The sequence below is a fragment of the Rattus norvegicus genome, chromosome 15 (assembly GCF_021556685.1).
Source record: "Rattus norvegicus strain SHRSP/BbbUtx chromosome 15, alternate assembly SHRSP_T2T, whole genome shotgun sequence".
In the NCBI taxonomy this organism is placed as follows: domain Eukaryota; kingdom Metazoa; phylum Chordata; class Mammalia; order Rodentia; family Muridae; genus Rattus; species Rattus norvegicus.
Genome location: NC_141548.1, coordinates 57,350,001 through 57,368,485, shown reverse-complemented (window position 1 = coordinate 57,368,485; position 18,485 = coordinate 57,350,001). Strand labels below are relative to the sequence as shown.

General features: G+C 47.7%; 1 long non-coding RNA gene across 1 annotated transcript; it reads left to right on the top strand.

Annotated features, from left to right (window-relative positions):
* The first annotated feature begins 438 nt into the window (after nt 1–438).
* Nucleotides 439–12,685, top strand: LOC120097047 (uncharacterized). Its single transcript, XR_015638352.1, has 4 exons — nt 439–522; nt 978–1,127; nt 7,267–9,148; nt 10,607–12,685. It is a non-coding gene; the product is annotated as an uncharacterized LOC120097047 (long non-coding RNA).
* Nucleotides 12,686–18,485: the final 5,800 nt, after the last annotated feature.

The window sequence follows — 18,485 nt, the reverse complement described above, 5'->3', positions numbered from 1 at the left end:
ACAGACTTGCTGTGTGACCTTGAGGAGATGATTTTCATATCTCCGAGTCTTAGTTTTCAATTATAAAATTGGGATCTGGACTTAAAACTGTATAGGAACTCTTAATCACGTAATGAAGGCACTCAGCCTAAAATTAATTCCAGACTATTTTTAAATGCTTTGAAATATTTAGAGCTGGTTTCAAATAAGTGGCAAGTGCAGCTTTGCAGGGAGGTAGCTAGAATAACAGCTCACAGCTGAGTGTGGATGCGTCCAGGAGGCCAGAGCAAGGGGCAGGGCTATGTCACCTGACTCTTGATCTACATGTAAATTAAAAATGCATGCCCGGCTGCAGGAGGACACCTGGTGAATTAGTGATGGCCCTCAATGTCTTCATTGCAGAGTGGACAGGGATCTGGGCAGGGGGAGGGGCCGGGTAGTGAGGCCCCAGTGAGGAACAGTGTAACCAGAACCCGGTTAGAAGTGGAAGCACACCCGACAGTGGGTGTCACCATGACACAGCAATCTGCGGCCGATTATTGGGTAAGCATGTTTCATTTAGCAGATGTGGGGGCTGAGGCTGTGCCTCTCACACCACCAGAGCATAGGGAGGCCAAGCCCTAGCCTTCTGACTCACTGTTTCTCACAGAAAACAGAGACTCAATGGCCAGCAAGGGCGGACCCAACCAGGGAACCTCTACAGGCAGAAAGGAGAATGGAGGAGGGGTGTCTCCCTCCCCTCTCTCCCTCCTTCCCGCTGTCCACCTCTCCCCGCCCCAGAACCACCTGACTGACTGTGTTGTCTTGAGTCCTCCAGGGATGGCTCTGATGGATCCCCATGACTTGAGAACTAGAAGTGTAGCCTAGGAGGAGACACCTCAGCTTGATGGTGAAGTGGCTGAAGAAAACACACAGGGAGAAGCCTCTTCCTGCCCCTTCCTACCCTTTCCAGCCCTGCCCTTTGCCGCATTACTTCTCTTCCTGCCTCTTGTCCACAGAGTCCATGTAAGACTGCAGTGGCTTCCTGCTCTGCTCCTCAGAGTCCTAGAGAAATACCAAGGCTCAGCCAGGTGAGGACAGGCCTTGGCACTTGTCATATCGATGGAGACATAATTGGTGGAGACACTGAGATGACTTGGCTTGAGGAGGTATGTGTAAAACGGACAAGGTGGAGAGAGAGTTGTAGCTTAGCGGCTATGGATAAGGAGGCTGGTGCTAGTTAGTTTTGGTCAACACAACTAGAGTCGCCTTTGAAGGGGGAGCCTCAGTAGAAGAACTTCCCCCATCAGATTGGCCTATAGACAGGTCTATGGAAGCATTTTCTTAATTAATGAGTGGTGTAGGAGGGCTCAGGCCACTGCGGGCAGCACCATCCCCTAGGCAGTGGCTCTAGGTTGTATAAAAAAGCAAGCTGAGCAACCCATAAAAAGTGAGCATTAAAGCAGCATCACAGGGGCTGGGGATTTAGCTCAGTGGTAGAGCGCTTACCTAGGAAGCGCAAGGCCCTGGGTTCGGTCCCCAGCTCCGGAAAAAAAAAAAAAAAAAGCAGCATCACTCCACAGTCTCAGCTTCAGTGTCTGCCTCCGGGTTCCTGCCCTGACTTTCCTCAGGAACAGACCATGACCAGGGCGCTATAACATAAAATAAACCATTTATCTCCAAGTTGCTATTTGGTTATGGTGTTTCTCACCACACCATAACACAAGCTAGAGGGGACACTGCAGAAAGAACTAGAAACTTTGAGAGCACATGACTAAGAAGAAGTCTAACAAAACCCGTCATTTTATCATTTAAAATGGCTCTGCCAGGCCAGCTCACTTTCAGAACACAGCAACAATGACTGTCACATATAAAGTTCCCCAACATTTAAAGAAACGGCTTCATCAACTGTAGGTAGAATGAAGCAAGTTCCACCCGAGTGACCCAGTCCTCCTCTGTTACAACCATGGAGGATAGAAATCTTCACTCACTTGCCTTTTCTTTTGCCTGTGTGCACATGTATTTGCATGTTCATATATGTGCAGTTGCCTGTGGGTACATGTCCATGTGTGGCATCTCTGATTGGGCTCAGTCTCACCAAGTAGTCCGAGACGCCTGGCCCTTGATCCCAGGGAACCGCTGTCTCCACATCTGCAGTGCTGAGGTCTCAAGTGGCTCTACCTGGTCCACTTTTTGACCCCTCTAGGGTCACACTTAGGTCCGCATCCCTGCATGGCAAGCACTTGACTGACCAAGCCATCCCCATAGCCGCATGGTCTCCGGCACATGAGAAAGACTCGGTGACTATTTGATGAATGAGTGAGCAAAGGCACTGATTAAATCGCCAGCCTTCCTATTGAACAGTAATAGATCCTTTCTAAACAAAAATAATTTCCAGAGCAGGTAAGAAGACTCAGCAGGTAAAAGTGCTTGCTGCTAAATCTGGTGACTGTAGTTTGATCCCAGGGTTCTCGTGGTGGAAGAGAGAACTGACTCCTAAAAGTTATCCTCTAACCTCCAAAAATACACCATTGCAGACACAAGTACACACACATACACACACACACACACACACACACACACACACACACACGGACACGAACACAGACACAGACACGGACACACACACAAACACATACCAACCCCCCCCCCAAAAAAAATTAAGAGATGGACTGCCCTAGCCACTTGCCTAATCTTAAAAAACTTATTTCCATCTCCCCACCTGCCCCATGGTAGGTCCTGGATAAAGGCTTATTGAGCAAAGCAAATGTATCCCAAGGAGCTGCAGGCTGTGTTTGCTCTCTGGCTGCCCCAGAGATAGTTTGCTCTAACCCCCACCCTCTCCAACCTCCCAGTCCTTGCCTGAAACCTAAATGAATTTCTCAGTTGTTCTCTTGACAAGCAATACATTTTCTTCTTTCCCTTCCCAAATCATGGGTACAAATCCTTTGTTTTGGCCAAAGTTCAAGCCAGGCAAATGTCCAGCTCTCTCCGGCAGCACAAAAATAAACATGGGACGGAGGAAAAAGAGGGCTTAAGGAAAGAGAAAATGTCTACCTCTTCCAGTCAAGCTGAGGAACTTTTTTGTAAGAAGCAGAGGATTTATAGGCTCATAAGTGAGACAGCTCCCTGTTCGTTCCTAGAGAGGACATGACTGGCAGGACCAATGACCATGACCACCGCATCTGCATAATAAGCATAATTAGTATCTTTAGGGAGACAGGGGCACTATCATTAAAAATGTCGCATAAGCTTACTCTCCTGTTTTTGCCTGTGGTAAATTAAGGTTGTCTCTACATCTTTGTGAGGTTTTGACCTCCATATCTACGTTAGAGAGAATTTCTATTGTTTTAAGTCACCTACACTCGGATATTTGTAGCCTTAAGGGGTGAATACAAACTGTAAATATAAGTTTCTCATTGCTTTAATTTTAAAACACTGGTTGATTTGTGTATGAAAGGATTCAGCTGTCCAGCCTCCAGCCTTCCTCTCTGTCTCTCTCTTTCTCTCTCTGTCTCTCTCTGTCTGTCTCTGTCTCTCTCTGTCTGTCTGTCTGTCTCTCTCTCTCCCTCCCTCTCTCTGGTCTCCTCCCTCCACTCCCCTGCCCTCCCTTCTTTCTGCTTCCATTTGTAATCCCAGCTCTCAAGAGACTAAGGCAGAAGCATTGCCAGGAGTTCAAGGCCAGCTCTGGCTCCAGACCAGCCTGGACAATAGTATTCGACCTTGTCTCAAATTAAGCAAGCAAAATACATACAAATTAAATATATATGTATAATTTATTATTGCTAACCCTTGATCCTTCTTCTAGCAAAGTTTTTAGGGGCTTCTTTTTCTTTTTGTTTTTTTAAATGTGACTTCATCCAATTAGTTCCTCTGCAGAGACCTGTCAGTCAGCTGTCTCTCTGTCTCTGGATTTTGCTCCCCCAGGGTTCACGGAAGAGCTCCCACTAATATTTTTCAGCCTTTGCCATGATGTCCTCCAGTCTGTTGAAGAGGTACTCTTCTACTTTGTCCTCTGTTGCTGTTGCCTCTCTCTCTCCCCCCCCCCTCTCTCTCCCTCCCTCCCTCCCTCTCTTTGGTCTCTTTCCTCCACTCCCCTGCCCTCCCTTCTTTCTGCTTCCATTTCCATAAACACCACAACCAAACACAGCTTGGGGGCAGGAAGGCTTTGTCTGGCTTACAGGCTACATTGCATCATCAAGGGAAGTCGGGCAGGAACTCAAGGAAGGATCTGGAGTGGGAACGGAGGCAGCCACTGTGAAAGACGCTGCTCTTCATCTCTGGCTTGCTCAGCTACTTCACTTAGACGCCCAAGTCCACCTGCCCAGGAATGGCACTGCCCACAGTGGGCCAGGCACTTCTGCACAAACTAATAATTAAGAAAATTGTCGAGCAGTGTTGGACCTTGCCTTTAATCCATGTACTTCAGAGGCAGAGGCAGGCCCATCTCTGAATTGGAGGCCAGTCTGGTCTACAGAACAAGTTCCAGGACAGCCAGGGCTACAGAGAGAAACCCTTCTCAAAGAACAAAATAATAATAAGGGGACAAAGTATGGAGCAGAGCCTGAAGGAAAGACCATCCAGAGACTGCCCCACTTGGGGATCCAGCCCATATACAGACATCAAAACCAGACAATATTTCGAAGGCCAAGACAGGAGCCTGATATAGCTGTGTCCAGAGAGGCTCTGCCAGAGCCTGACAAATACAGATGTGGATGCTTGCAGCCAACCATTGAACTGAGCATGGGGACCCCAATGAAGGAGTTAGAGAAAGGACTGAAGGAGCTGAGGGGGTTTGCAACCTCATAGGAAGAACAACAATATCAACCAACCAGACCCCCCAGAGCTCCCAGGGACTAAACCACCAACCAAAGAGTACACATGGAGGGACCAATGGCTCCAGCCCCATATCTAGCAGAGGATGGCATTATCTGTCATCAACAGGAAAAGCCCTTGTTCCTGTGAAGGTTCAATACCTCAGTGTAAGGGAATACAGGACGGTGAGGTGGGTGTGGGTGGGTGAATGGGGGAGCACCCTCATAGAAGCAGGGGGAAGAAATATGGGAGAGGGGGATCCTGGAGGGGAAACCACAAAAGGGAATAACATTTGAAATGTAAATAAAGAAAATATCCACTAAAAAGCAAAATAATAAAAATAATTAAGAAAATGCCTCGTAGATGTGGCTACAGGCCAATCTGATCTTTAGTTGATGGCTGAAGCTCACCGTGACAGGAGCTGTCTCCTGGTACATTCCTGGTCTTAGTTCCAACTGATCCAATTAAAGGCCACATCACCCAGATGCCAGGCAAAGTTCTGGACAACAGGAAGTGAACCAAAGTTATGTTTTCCACTTCCCAAGAATGAGCTTGAACAATGGCAACCCTTTCCCTTTCAACTCTCCAGAGCCAAACGCCACCACTGAGATGCCCACCATGCAGATGAGAACAGTGTCCAACAATGGCAGAGGCAGAAGGCATCAGGCAACATTGGCATAGCTGCCGTGAGTTCAGAGGAGGGCAGGAGAAGGCTCCACCTCTTCCCACCTTTTCCTTCTCCATGTTGCCAAACTGAGGTTTGGAAAGAAAGGAGTTTGTCCACGCTCTTCTGTAAAACCCCTAGGAATATGGAGGCTCAGCCAGTACCTCCCAGGACCATTTCCCTCTGCCTCTTCTGCCAGTCAAGTTGCTTTGTATCCACCTGCCTTCTCTCCAACCCAGCCTTGAACCGGTAATGGATACCAATCAGGCAACAACATCGCCTGGGTAATAGCTATTTTGTAGCAATAGCTATATCAGAGGCCCTGTGCAGGCTTATCTGGCTCCAGTAGCGCCTTTTCACATTCCCTGAGGGAACTTACCCGGCTTCTTTTTCTCAGCTTTCCCTGGGGTGTCATTTACTGCTCCAAGATGGAAACCCGGCTTTAGAGATGTCTCCAGAACCTGTGATCTGGGCTGCTCACCAACTTGTTTTCAGGTCGCTAGCGTCCCCCTGAAACATTAATACTCTTTGCTGATATCAAAGCCCTTTGAAGTCATCTCGGTTTGCTCACGACTAGTCCCCATTTGTTGTAAACAGATGATTTTCGTGTCCCTGAGTAGCCTGAGCCAAGGCAGCCAAAAAAGTAAGCTAGCAGTCACCAGCTCAAGCAACAGATGCTCAGAGCCCTCTCAAGTTCTCCAAGGCATGGGGGATACACAGGAGACTGACAGAGAAGGACATGGCTGTCCTACTTTAGTTGGAGGGAGACATACAGGAGAAGGGAAGGGAGAACAGAGAAAATCACCCATCTCAGACTGTGATGTGTACTGTATGTATAAGAAAACACAATCTGGGCTGGAGAAATGGCTCAGCAGTTAAGAACATTGACTGCTCTTTCAGAGGTCCTGAGCTCGATTCCCAGCAACCACATGGTGGCTCACAACCATCTGGGATCCAATGCCCTCTTCTGGTGTCTGAAGACAGCTACAGTGTACTCATATACATAAAATGAACAAATTAATTTAAAAAATAAAAGAAAGAAAACACAATCCTCAGGGCTGGGGAGATGGCTCTGCCACACAAATCTGAGGGCCTGAGTTTGATTCCCAGAACCCACCGAAAAGACTGGAGCAGTGGTGCACATCCATACTCCCCAGCACTGGGGAAGCAGAATAAGAGGATGACCCCTGGGGCTTGCTGGCTAACAAGTCTAGACAGATCAATGAGTTCCAGGTTTTGTGAAAGACTTTAGGTCAAAAAATAAGCTGGTTATAACACTTGTTGTGCAACAGAAAAGACCAGGGCTCAGATTCCTAGAACCTGGGTAAATTCTGGCCAGGCGTGGCAGCCTTCCACTCCATGGAATCCCTGCAGAGGCCAAGGATTGCTGGACAAAGAGCGGGGGTTGGGCTTGCTGAATCAGCAGTCACTGGCTTCAAGTGAGAAACCTCGCCTCAATGTATAGTGTGGAGAACAATCCAGAAAAACAACTGATGTCAACCTCTGGCCCCCACATGCATGCACATGCATACGTATACAAATGCACCTTCACCTTCACATGTGTAAACACACACACACACACACACACACACACACACACACACAAATGAAACCATAGACTTCCACAGCCAGGGAGACTCTCTCCAGAGACACTCACTGTTCTGTACAGAGGCTCTGGTAACACAAGGCCAATCCTGGGGGTGATGGCCTGGGGCAAGGAGCAGATGCCGATGTCCTAAGTAATAATGAGGAGCAGATAGAAAATACAAGACTACAGTGAAGTAACTATAGGAAAGAGCATAAGACGTGTCCACATCTGTTCTTTCCAGACCCTCAAGAATACATACAGACACGAAAAGGCTGCATTCAACTTCCCAACAAGAAGAGAGGAGCTGAAGAACTTTCTGGAAAGCAAGGTTCATGCCCACATCCCTGCATCACTTAAAGTCCTCAGCCAATACTCTAACAACACAATTCAGGCAAACACGACAGTGAGTATGGACTGGCCGCCATGCTGAACTATACAGAGTTGAATGTGCGCTTCTCCGTTGCTAGGGAACACCCTTCCCCACAGCACCCAGTGTAAAACTTCTCTTAAGATGCCCAATGTTTAATGTAACAACTTACCTAAGAAGCAGGCCTGGGAATCTGAAAGGGGGCATTGCCCCCATCCTCTTTCTCTGGGCTTTCATCACAGCCTAAAGTCCAACAGCCGCTGTGAGTTTCTGCCAGATTTGTACCATAGATGAGAGGAGTTGTGGAATTCACTCTGCATCTCTGGACTTTAGGAGAACCTCTGAATACCTCTGGGACTGATATCAGCACGTGGAGTCAGACTCTACCTTCTGTCTGTGTGTGCTAAGTCAGGACAACGTCACTGTTTCTTGTGGCATTGCTGCCATGTCACAGCCATGATTGCTGGCACATTCCTGGTCAGTCTGTGCTGTGGGTGGAGGAGGGACCATGGCTCCTCTATCCAAGAAACGTAAGGCTGGTGAGTAACAGAGACACCAAGCAAGTAAGTTCTGGATGGATGGAGCTATGGAAGTCACAGAGGGAGAAAGCCAGGCCTTGGATCTCAGAGTGCTCAACACTCCTCAAAAGACTTGCTGAGGAGGGATGGGGGCAAAGGGATGTGGGGCTAGAAAGATGGCCTCGTGGTTAAGAGCACTGGCATCTCCTCTAGAGGACCCAGGCTTAATTCCCAGCTCCCTCATGACATCTTACAACTGTCTACAACTCCATTGCCAGGAGATCTTATGCCCCCTTGAGGCCTCCGTAGGCACTGCATGCACATGGTACACAGATACGCACAGACAAATACGCATACGCGATAGTTTTACTTCCTGATGAACGCTGAAGGGAAAGATGGGAGCATCCCACTCCTCCTGGGTCAGATCCTCCCTCTCATGCTTCTCACCCAGCGTCAAAAAGAGCCTTTGAGCTACGTGGCACAGAACATAACGCACCGCCGTAGGAAGAGCCTAACACGTGGTCGGAGATGATCTAGACTCCAATCCCAGCTTTGCCACTGGGAAGCCCCTACAAGCTCAGAGGATAATGACTCCCATCCCCACTCCCAGGGTCATCGTGGGGATGCATGAGACCACTTCCGCGAAGTTGCTTCTCAGACTTTGCGGCTTTATTCTCCCCGCAGTTGCTCTTTCACAAGGCTTTGCCCATTCTGGACCTGAGCCGTTTCTGACACTAACACAGATCCCTGCTTCTTGGACCTTTTGCCACCTACCGCGCCCTCCCATCCTTTCATCTTAGCTTGTGTTTGTTTAAGGTTGGTCTCAATTGCCCCGGCAACACGCCGCTTCCTTCACTGCTTCCTCCCAGTGCTCTTTGGTTGGGATTCAAAGAGGTCACGATACAGGTTAGGGCATCACCCGAAGTTCACTATGCGCAAGTCGACTTAAAACCCAAACCTTGGACTCTTTCCCATTTTTACAAAGTCCATTTAAGCCAGATGAAAGCTGACTCTGTGCAGCTGAGGCCAGAAAGGACTAGTTTAGCCCTTAGCTTTTCCACGGAGTCAATCTCATTCAGGGGTAGCCCTAGAAGAACCATCTGGAAACTATGAGGATCAGGATTCCCCTGAGAGTCAAAGACGACCTTTCAAACCCTCAACAGCGACTGGTCTACTCATCTTCTCCTTCAAAGCCACCTTAGTGCTCTCAAACCCAACTCAAAACAGGCCTGGCCAAGGTAAGATCGCCCCTTCAGTGTGGCTTCCCTGGCAGCCATCTGTCTATGCGCTGTCCCCTCAAGGCAGCATGAGCTAGGCCCCCAGGGCATTTGCACCTGGATGTGGCAACTTTGGTTGACTTCCACCTGGTCAGCGTGGTGGCTGATTTCTCCCAGACTGCCAGACGCAGCACAATTATGACCGCCCGATGACTGGAGTGGGGGTGGCAGACACTGTCACCACCCACTCTGTTCTAAACTGCACAGAGGGCTCTGAATGGGAGCATTTGGAGCAGGACAAGTGTCTCATTGTCCATGTGAACGCTCCAATGATTGCCAGGTGACATAATAGTGGAGACCGGGGAGGACTCTTGAGGCTGGCGAGCAAGCAGAGGCTGAGAACTAATCTGGTGTCTACATACAAAGGTGTGAGAACTCAAGCACACCAAAGGAAGTTAGCACCACCTTTTCCTCACTCCAGTTGAGAAGGTCCCTGGGTGACTGCAGTTCCTGACTGGGAGGCAAGGAGGATAGATGGCAAAGGCTAGATGTTGAAGGGAAAGGAGGGGCAGCCTCCTGGTGTTGGCCACAGAACAAAACACTATGGAAATGTCTTCCAAGATGAGGGGGGTGCCAGGGATCCAGCATGCCTGGTGTCTTCATCCCAGAAGCCTCTGCGTTCCCCCTGACCAAGGCAGCATGGTCTTCTGAAACATGCTACAAAGAACAGTCCCCTAAATAATGCGTTTCTTGAGCAAAGACCCAAAACATAAAGGAGTTAAGCCTACATTCAGGCTCCTGGCCTGTGACCTCTGCTTCACCAAGCCACAGTCTCTCCTCTTTTTTTTTTTTTTTTCTTTTCTTTTTTTTCGGAGCTGGGGACCAAACCCAGGGCCTTGCCCTTGCTAGGGAAGCGCTCACAGTCTCTCCTCTTAAGTGACTTACGAGCCACCCAAGGAGTGCACACATTGTCACAGACACATGAGTTGTTTGGTTACAATGCAGAACCATGTAGTTTCCGTTTCTTTCAGAGCTTCTTAAATCCATCTGTCCATCTTCCATCACCATTATCAAATGTCACCAAATCCCCAGAGGCAGGCAGAAACACCACTGCTTGCTTGGGACACAGGTTCATGTATTGGCTGGAATAGGACATATATCAATGGGTTAAGAACATTCTGGAAAATAAGCACTGGCAAGAAAGAAAGAAAAAAAAAAAAACAATGTAACTTTTTATTGTCCGAAACAGTGGAGGGGGCGGAATACAATCATTTCCACTTCCACCATTAGAACCATTAATAGAATTTGTCTTTCCAATCCTGAACACTTGTTTAAACCATAGATCCCTCTAGGTTCTGGCCATGAAAGTTTGAGAATTTTGCTGGTATTCTGGCCATTATTTGCAACTGTTTAAGGATTTCGTTGGAATTATTTAAGAAAATGTCTTTTTCTTTCTGTTTTTTTTTTTCTTCTTTCCAGTATTATGGAAATGTTGACCCGTCAGGATTTACTTAAATCCTCCTTGCTTGTGGGCCTCCAAAGACAAAGCTGTATCCATGGCAACCACAGGAGGACCCAGCAGAAGAGAGCTGTACCCAGACACTAAGCATTATAGCTGTTTACTGATGACTAAGGACTTAAAAGCCTTGAGAGTGGGCCAGACTCCAGGCTGCCCCCATCCTTCCAAGACCATCGGCTATAATCAGAGACCAAAAAAAAAAAAAAAAAAAAAAAAAGTTTCCCAGCCTTGGGATGGGCCACTTGCTCCCATGGCTTGGGACAGTACTGCAGGAAATAGTGGGCCTCACTGAGAGGAAAACTGGATTTAAGAAAGTCATGGGGGACCCTGGAGCCCTAGAGCACAGGAGCTTTTCCTGCTCAGTTCTAACTAGGGGACAATGGCTTCAGGGGCAGGATCTTCTCCAGATGTGATCCCTTTGGACCTGAGAGGCACGGACAGCCAGAGCAAGCTTAGCTAGAGTTTGTATATCCAAGTGGTTTGGGATTTCCCCAGACTCCATGCAATGGGAGCCTTATTCAGTCAGTCTTTTCCATGGGCCAATATAAACCTGGTAATGGCTCCTTGGGCATCAGGAGGCCTGTCTGGTTCGGGATAATTCATCTAAACATCCCACTTGAAGTTCCTTGACTTCCAAACCCTCATAACCAGCCTTACAGAAACTTCCAGACTCAAGCCATATAAGTCATTCAAAGTTAAGCTCCACACACATGTGAGAATTTTGATCCCAGTGTCTGCTACCCAGACCAGGTTGGAGAGAGGGAATCCTGTGTGCAAGTCCTGGGAAGGCTCTTAACTGCCATTGCGTGGGGTGTTAGATGGGAAAGAACCAGTGCGTGATCTCTACAAACTACAAGGGGAACCTGGGGTTTTGTTTTTACTTTTGGTTTGGTTTTTGATAGCTTCTTCCATTTTTCAGGCTAGCCTAGGATCATGGTATAGCCAAACATCTTTGGCTTGCACTCCCAGGTGCTGGGATTGCAGTTGCAAGCCACCATGTTTGGCTTGGCTTTTTTTTTTTTCTCTTAGTGGAGAAGGTCGAATACAAGAAAGAGCGGAGGGCAAATGGAAGTCCCTCTGGATACTTCCCAGCTTGCAATAACAGCTCCTAAGGAGGACTGTAGCAACTGGACATAGTGATACACACCTTCTATCCCAGCACCCAGGGGGCAGAGACAGGTGGATCTGTGTGAGTTTGAGGCCAGCTGGGTCTACATAGTGAGTTCCTGGACAGCCAGAGATACACAGTGAGACCCTGTCCCAAAAAAAGAAAACAGAAAAAGAGGACCATGGGTCTGTACCGAGGCTTCCAGAGGCTCTGTCACTGCTGAAATTCATCCCTGAGAGTGACTCTGGTTCTGAAGGGACAGTCTCAACGGGCCCTAGCTGGAAATTTAAGATTATCATAACTATCTTGGTGAATAAACTCTTAGTGATGGTTTGTTCCCTTTGGCTGTGGGGGGTGGGAGGTAGGAACCATGATAAACACACAAACCCAAGCCAGTTGCTGCGTGTGCCAAGTACACAGTCAATCAAGAAGCAGGAACACACGAACAGTTCTCAATAAATAGCTGAGCTCTGTTTATACCCAAGAAACAATGCTATCCATTTCCTCATACTACAGATATCAGGACAATTTCCCAGTAACCGATATGATGTTTTCGCCTTTAAGTGTAGCACTGACAACCAGGGACAAAGTCACTGAATGTGTATTAGAGACAAACCGAGCCATTGGTCCAGCCTTCTTATGACATGAATCTGTGTGATGCCAAGGTCCCACACGTGGTCTCAGCCCTGAGCAAGCACAAGGGTGTGCTGGGGCCAGCTGGGGTCATTAGCCCCTGTTGGCCTTAGTTTGTGGCTCTTGCCTTGAGACTTGGGTGGCCAGGCAGATCCTTGAGTGGCCAGCACAGGCTGAGGAGGGGTCAGGCTGCAGGCCAGTTAGCCCACACCACTTTTCCTGCACCCAAGGGCGGGCAGGTGGTCCATCTTCGTATCCTGAAATAAAACTTGCTTGCTGTCTGGCCTGGCACAGGATATGCTGGTTTTGTGATACGCAACTTTCTTACTTAATGGACGTTGTCCAACATTCAGTAAATGCTCTAGATTCTGAAGACGTTTTAGTACATTACCCTGGTCACCTGGAATCTTTTCATCTAAGTAACTAACTCTTTGTCAAAGTATAGTCTTTTCTTTTTTCTTTTTTTCTGTTCTTTAAGAAATGAAATCAGGTGGAGTGCTACTGTTCTTCAAATCTTACAGGAGGATAACCAGCAAGGTAACCGAGCCTGACGATCTGAGTTTGATTCATGGGATCCACATGGTTAGGGAGCTGAGGCCCACAAATTGTCCTCTGACTTCCACATATGAGTCATGACATGCACACCTGTGCATATGCGCGCGCACGCGCACACACACACACACACACACACACACACACACACCACACACACAGGCATACACATGAACAAAAAATAATTGCTGAGCAATGGCTGTGCACATCTTTAATCCTAGCACTCAGAGGCAGAGGCAGGCAGATCTCTGAGTTTGAAGCTATCCTGGTCTACTGAGTGAGTTCAAGGACAGCCAGGGACACACATACACACACACACACACACACACACACGAAACCCCTGTCTCCAAAAAACAAGTAGTAGTAGTAGTTGTAGTAGTAGTAGTAGTAGTTGTTGTTGTTGTAATTTAATAATAACCTAAGTTATTAGAAAAGGGAGCTTTCGATGTAATTCTTAGGTTTGGAAAGCGTTGGGAAAGTTCATGAAAATGAATTTCTATGTAGAAAATCAAGATCATTTTACCTCTTACTTAAGTTGTGGCAGAAACAGTGGCATCTTTCACAGACTGAAAAGAGACAGATGTCAGGTAACACAAGTAAAATCATAAAAGGGGGAGTGAAATTCTGTCCACATTGGCTAAGCAGTCATAAAAGCATGATGAAAAGCTTGGCTTCTCAGAGGCAGCCCTTACCCTCCCAGATAGGCTCTCCTGGAGATAACAGAGACACGTGGAATCATTCTGCTGCCAAGATTTCAGACCCAAGAAGTCCGTGTCTGGCCTACTGCTGGATTGTATTCCTCTTTCCTCAAGTTTCTCCTCATCAACCAAAAAAAAAAAAAAAAAAGCCTACTAGAAAACACACAGCAAGGCCAAGGCCAGTGCTGGAGAGATGGCTCGGTGGTTGGTCATGAGCACGTGCTGCTCTTCTAGAGGACCCAGGCTCAGTTGCCATCACCCATATGGTGACCTCTCAGTGATCTGTGATACCAGCTCCAAAGGACCCCTCTTCTGGCTCTGCAGACACCAAGCACACATATGTATGGTACATGCATATATGTAACATAAAAAGAAACAATATTAAAAGTGTTCGCAGCCAGGCACAGTGTCTCTCCTTTAACCCCAGCACTTGGAAGGCAGAGGTAGGCAGATCTCTGTGAGCAGCAGGCCAGCCAGGGTTACATAGTGAGTCTTTGTCTCAAAAAAGAAAGAACCCTGGTCTCTATGCTACCTGGGGGTTTGTCACGGTCCTCTTAGTGGGACATGCTCCAGGACAGGAATCTGGTCGGGAACTAGACCGAAGCCTCTGTTCTCAACTATGAGTTTTATCAGGGTTCCGAACTTTGCTACGACGTTATCAGTTCTTCTGTCCGGTGGCACATTTCACCGCCGCCATGAGTGGTCAGGGTCAGGCCCAATATTTCCAAGCCCTTGACCCCTTAGCCAAGAAACTGAAATAAAGGCTCGCACCATTTGCAAAGTAGCACGAAAACTTACTCCAAAGCAAAGTGACAGTACAGATCAAAGGGGGACAGGCCATCAAGAGTGACAACAGGTCTGAGAACAAGGGCACTTGGTAACCCTGATTATTGTTTGGAACTCCCTTTTGTGGGTTTCAAGAGAAGTTGTGTCACCACAGGCTTGGATTACATAAGCCTCTGTTCACCACACGAGACTTACGAGTTTAGCCATAAGAATGCCCAGATGTGCCTGGGCATAAAGACAGTAGGTAGGGAATTCTCCCTAAGCATTCACTCAAAGGACATAGTTCGCTTTATTGACCATGCACCCTAATCTAGTTCAGGCCAGATCAGCCCATCGCTCTTGGTTTCTGTGACACTTAATAGACATGAGGCACTGTCAAAGGGTTACTAAAGGCAGTAACGTATTCCCATCATTTAAAGTAGGTATGTACAGGAGCTGGGGAGAGGGCTCAGCAGTCAAGAGCACCCTGGATGCTCTTCCAGAGGACCTGGATTTGATTCTAGTACCCAAATAGCAACTCACAACTGTCTTAGTTCTATGGAATTTGATGCCCTCTTCTGGCTTGAGTGGACACCAGACACACACATGGTGCACAGACATACATGCAGGCAAAGAATCCATCCCCCAAAAATAAGTAAATGCTTTAATGAAAGGAAAAAAGCAGGTATATGTGCAGGGTTCCTAGTTGCCAACAAGTTCCTAAGTGCATTGTTCAGAGAGGGGAATGTGTACGCAGTACATGCAGGTGAGGGTCCTAAGTTCTAAACATGCTGTTAGAAAAGGGGGTGCAGTGTGTGGCTTAAGCCAAGCTCTGGTTGCTAAGATACCCCCTATGCTGCTTTGTGCTTCAGAAGAGCCCTACAGACCAATCTGTATGCAGCATACTGACCACAACAATTTACCAGTGTCAGTGAATGCAGGACAGGAAGCCCACATCAGCCTCCCTGCCAGAGAGAGCAATTGGCTTCATAGTAGGGAGTAACGGGCTGCAAAGGGCCTGTAAAGGGGCCACACTCCATGGCTCCCTTGGCATACAAAGGAAGACCACAGTTGTCCACCGGGTTGAGCATCTAGACCCATACACCTCAGGTGGGTCCCAGTGTGAGCTGCCTGGGTGCCCATCGGTTCCTGTCATTGCTTTGGGTGATTTGTTTCTTTCTCCCTAGCTCAAGTTTAACAACTGCTAGGGAGAGTCTGAGGATGGACGGTATACCCAACACAGGAGGCTTTTGCAAGTTCCTGTCTTCGATTTGTTTGAGCCGTAAGCTACTGACTCAAGTAAATTAAGCTCAATGACCAGAGGCTGAGCAGAAGGCAGGGCACTGGGGGGACTGTCATAGCCCCCGATTCTCTCACCCTAGACATGCCAACTGAATACAGCATCCCTGGCAAGAGTCCCAAACTGCTGGGTTTTTCTTTTCTTTTCTTTTTTAAAGCAATCGGATCTAGTCCAAGACTCTTGGCTACATCCACTAGGCCTTTAGACGCACAAAAGCTGGTCCTCATTGTAACTGGTTGCTCTGCACTGGGCTCTGGGCTTGGAATCCAGCCTTCAGCACTTGGCCTTGTAACCTGAGCTCACACTCCCTTTCTGGCACGGAAACTGTGGAAAATTCCCCATCTTCTGAGTGCCGGCTGGATTTCCTAGCATTTCTATGAAGCTCTCTCCCTGTAACCATTTTAAAAACACTAACCATCCTCAGCTCTGACATCTAATCCAGTAAACCCTGAGGCAGGGAGGACAAAGAACCAGGCCTGTATCTCAGTGGGGAGCTTGATTTAGGAATTTACAATAAACTTGGCTTAAGTTAAAGTGAGTGTTTCAACTTGGACCCTGTGCAGACATTGGCAGGGTCGATTTCTTGGGGAAACTGGAAAGCCCACATCACCTTTCTTTGCATCACCATTATAATTATCTGTGGTTATGGGCAGTCACTAGTTATATAGAGAAATCAGTTGGGGAAAGGAGGTGTCCTGTAACCTTGGAGCAACCTCACCTTTTACACAGACTTTCGAGTGAGTGTGCGTGTGTGACTGTGACTTTGAGAGAGTTCTGCGCTTTCTTCCAAAACTTGTTTTCCTCTTCCAATCTCCTTTCCTCTCTTCTCCTCTTGTCCCTGCTTTCCCTCGTGAGACAGGGTCTCTCTACTTAGCCCCGCTGTCCTGGAACTCACTTTGTAGACCAGCAAGCTGGCCTTGAAATCATACAGACCCTCTGACCTTGCCCCTGCCCCTGCCCCTGCCCCTGCCCCTGCCCCTGCCCCTGCCCCTGCCCCTGCCCCTGCCCCTGCCCCTGCCTCTGCCTCCAGAGTGCTGAGATCAAAGGTGTGCACCAAGATGCCGAGCTCAACCCATTTCTTCAGGAAAAGAAAAAGAAGAATAGAAAGATGAGAAGGGAGGAGGTGAAAGGGAGGCTGAGAGAAAAATATGGAGGAAGAGGGGGAAAAAGAGAAGGAAGAGGAGGGACAGGAGAAAGAGAAACCCAATAGCAGCCATGGCGTCTCCCTGATAGTCACTGTGAAGATGGTGATGCAGGGGCTGGAGAGACGGCTCAGTGGTTAACGGCACTGACTGCTCTTCCTGCAGGGCTCAACTCCTAGCACCTCACATGGTGCCTCACAGCCATCTGGGGCTCCAGTTCCAGGGTATCCATTGCCCTCTTTTGGCTCCTGTGAGCACTGGGCATGCACATGGCACTGGGCACGCAGGCAGAACACTCGTATACATAACGTTATAAAGTAATGAACTGAAAAGAACTAAGCCAGTACGTAGATCAGGCTTGTTTGCAATGGGCGCACAAGGGTTCCTACCTTCCCATTCACCCGCCCAGCCCTAGTGTCATCTCCTTGTCAAACTAACCTTTGGAAATTTAAAAAAATTCAAATAAATATGTATATAAAAGCCAGATCCAGAAATAGGTAAAAACCCAAATGGCTACAAAAGAAGTACTGAGTTTGGCCCTTTTCCTCCTCTTGGTGGCATCTTAAGGACTGTAGAAAAGAGCCTTTTAATCACTGGAAAACCCTTCGGGAGTCAGGCATGCAGGCCCCACCCCACCTTCCCTAGTTCTGCCTTCTAGGCCTAGGCTGAACAAAGGCTCCCAGGAGCAGAGCTCTTCTTTCTGGTTTCTTTGATAAACTCACTTCCCAAGGAATGGCCAGGCTGGCCGCTAGGATTCTCTTCCCAGCCCAAGACCTGATTACTTTCATCAGCACTGAATCAAGTGAACGATTTATGTCTCTTATATTCTGTTGAAAACTGACCCCTGGATCCTTGAACCAAAGCACAACGACTGCAAACATAATTACCTATTCATTTCCCCAAAGCTGGAAAATTAACCTGAGTGTAAGGGAGAAATTACAACTCATGTAATTCTGCCATTTTCAAATGGCCATTCCTGCCATTTGGGTGGATTTTCCTTCCTGCTTTTATTATGGGATGCTTACTTATAAACACATATTAATAAGTAACATGAATCTCCATCCTAATTATGCAAACAGTTTAGCATCCTGGTTTCCCCCATGTAATTAAGTGATTGACTATAAACAGCCCTGGCCAAACAACATTTTGTCATCTAGAAGTACTTGCCATTCATCCACTACAGGTCCTGCTGTATTAAAATACTGCTGTACAGGGGCTGGGAGCGGGGGGGGGGGGGAGTACTTATCATTGCTAACATTAGCTTGACAGGAACTAGACTTGCATAGAAGACAAACCTCTGGGCATGCCTGTGAGGGACTTTCTAAACTTCATAATGGAGGTGGGAGAACCCATTCTAAATGTAGGCATTCTGTAGGTTGAGGTCCTACTGGCTAAGCAGGAGAGAGGGTGGTCACTCATCTCTCTCTCTTCCTGACTGGGAACGCATCCTTTCCCACCATGAAGAAATGCAGCAATGGTTCTCAGCCTGTGGGTAGAGACCCCTTAGGGGTGGCAGATCAGGTAATCTATCTACATATCAGATATTTACATTACGATCCATAATAGTAGCAAAATTACAACAATAAAATTGCAGCAAAATAATTTGATGGCTAGGGGTTGCCCCAACATGAGGAACTATAT